This window comes from Populus nigra, chromosome 2 (genome assembly GCF_951802175.1).
Source record: "Populus nigra chromosome 2, ddPopNigr1.1, whole genome shotgun sequence".
Lineage (NCBI taxonomy): Eukaryota > Viridiplantae > Streptophyta > Magnoliopsida > Malpighiales > Salicaceae > Populus > Populus nigra.
This window is the reverse complement of record NC_084853.1, coordinates 10,316,320-10,318,819: the sequence shown is the minus strand read 5'-3', so window position 1 is coordinate 10,318,819 and position 2,500 is coordinate 10,316,320.

Below are 2,500 nucleotides of genomic sequence, written 5' to 3'. Positions count from 1 at the left end.
CGCTGACGAAAAGAGGGGCTGCCGCGTGGAAAATCGGCAGCGCAGATTTTTCGACGAACAGGGGCTGGATGCTGGACCGGCCGGGCCAGGCAGGAAAATTCGTCAGGGGGGCACGCTGACGAAAAGAGGGGCTGCCGCGTGGAAAATCGGCAGCGCAGATTTTTCGACGAACATTCGTCAGGGGGGCACGCTGAGGAAAACAGGGGCTGCCGCGTGGAAAATCGGCAGCGCAGATTTTTCGACGAACATTCGTCAGGGGGGCACGCTGAGGAAAACAGGGGCTGCCGCGTGGAAAATCGGCAGCGCAGATTTTTCGACGAACAGGGGCTGGATGCTGGACCGGCCGGGCCAGGCAGGAAAATTCGTCAGGGGGGCACGCTGACGAAAAGAGGGGCTGCCGCGTGGAAAATCGGCAGCGCAGATTTTTCGACGAACAGGGGCTGGATGCTGGACCGGCCGGGCCAGGCAGGAAAATTCGTCAGGGGGGCACGCTGACGAAAAGAGGGGCTGCCGCGTGGAAAATCGGCAGCGCAGATTTTTCGACGAACAGGGGCTGGACTGGCCGGGCCAGGCAGGAAAATTCGTCAGGGGGGCACGCTGACGAAAACAGGGGCTGCCGCGTGGAAAATCGGCAGCGCAGATTTTTCGACGAACAGGGGCTGGACTGGCCGGGCCAGGCAGGAAAATTCGTCAGGGGGGCACGCTGACGAAAGTAGGCTCGTCGTGGAAAATCAGCAGCGCAGATTTTTCGACGAACAGGGGCTGGACGCTGGACTGGGCCAGGCAGGAAAATTCGTCAGGGGGGCACGCTGACGAAAACAGGGGCTGCCGCGTGGAATGGCAGCCTACACGCAGATGCGAATTCGGCAGCGCACGATGGCTTGAGCAGGTCATGGGTTCGACTTGGCGCGATCTGAAACCTGGACGAGGGACTGTCGACGCTGGACGAGCCAGCGCGGTGGCCTGTCGTGCCCCGTTCAGGGGGGGCCTGCCGCGGAGACAGCCCTCGCGGGCTCGACAGCGCAGGCCAGCGTCCCCGACGTCGCTGGCCGCGGCAGGCGAGCTGCCGGGGTTCCCGCATTCCTACAAGAAAACGTCGTGCTTTCCACATGAAACCAATCCAGTAAAATCAGCCATATTTTTATGAGGCTGCCCACTGAATTTGGGGTCATTCCGGGCCGGTTCCTAGTTTTGCGGATTTACTCGATTTCTAATGGTAGGAAAATTAAAACAAATACTTCCCGACCTCGAAAAATTCTGGGAAAATTAATGAAGGTGGATTGGATTTTTGCCAACCTCTCTGCAAAATTTCAGCTCAAAATACCAAGAAATGAATTTTTTAGAGGGGGGGTGACAGCTGGGACCTAGTAGTGTCTCCCCCTGCCAGAGCTGCAATGACACTTATTGCTCTTTAGGGAGCCACCAGGCCGGCGCCCCTCAAAGACCACACGCGCGCGCGCGCCCGCCCGCGCTGGGCGCTGGGGCGCTGGGGCCTGAGGGCCTGGGGCCCTTGGGGGCCCTTGGGCGCTTGGGCGCGCTGCGCGCGGCCCCCGCAGCCATGCCGCGCCGCGCGACGCGCGGACAGCCCCTGCTGGCTTGCTCTCTCGCCCGCGGGGGGGCTGCCTTCGGGCCCTGGCCCCCCGCGTTCTGGCCTGCCCCCTGCGGGGGAGAGGCTAGGCGCTGCAGGGGCCAGCCCGACGTCGCTGGCCGCGGCAGGCGACAGCCCCTGCTGGCTTGCTCTCTCGCCCGCGGGGGGGCTGCCTTCGGGCCCTGGCCCCCCGCGTTCTGGCCTGCCCCCCGCGTGGGAGAGGCTAGGCGCTGCAGGGGCCAGCCCGACGTCGCTGGCCGCGGCAGGCGACAGCCCCTGCTGGCTTGCTCTCTCGCCCGCGGGGGGGCTGCCTTCGGGCCCTGGCCCCCCGCGTTCTGGCCTGCCCCCCGCGTGGGAGAGGCTAGGCGCTGCAGGGGCCAGCCCGACGTCGCTGGCCGCGGCAGGCGAGCCGCCGGGGTTCCCGCATTCCTACAACAAAACGTCGTGCTTTCCACATGAAATCAATCCAGTAAAATCAGCCATATTTTTATGAGGCTGCCCACTGAATTTGGGGTCATTCCGGGCCGGTTCCTATTTTTTCCGATTTCCTCGATTTTTAATGGTAGGAAAATAAAAAAAAATACTTCCCGACCTCGAAAAATTCTGGAAAAATTAATAAAGTTGGATTGGATTTTTGCCAACCTCTGTGCAAAATTTCAGCTCAAAATACCAAGAAATGAATTTTTTAGAGGGGGGGTGACAGCTGGGACCTAGTAGTGTCTCCCCCTGCCAGAGCTTCAATGACACTTATTGCTCTTTAGGGGGGTGCCCCCTGACTGGCCATGGGGCGCGCTGGCCTGGCGCCCATAGGCCTGCCGCGGGGGATATGTGGGCTGTTGCTAAACTCGGACTAAGGTGGGGGGCCTCATGGCCCGAAGTATTGCCGGCATCGATGACCCGTTTTCCGGCCGG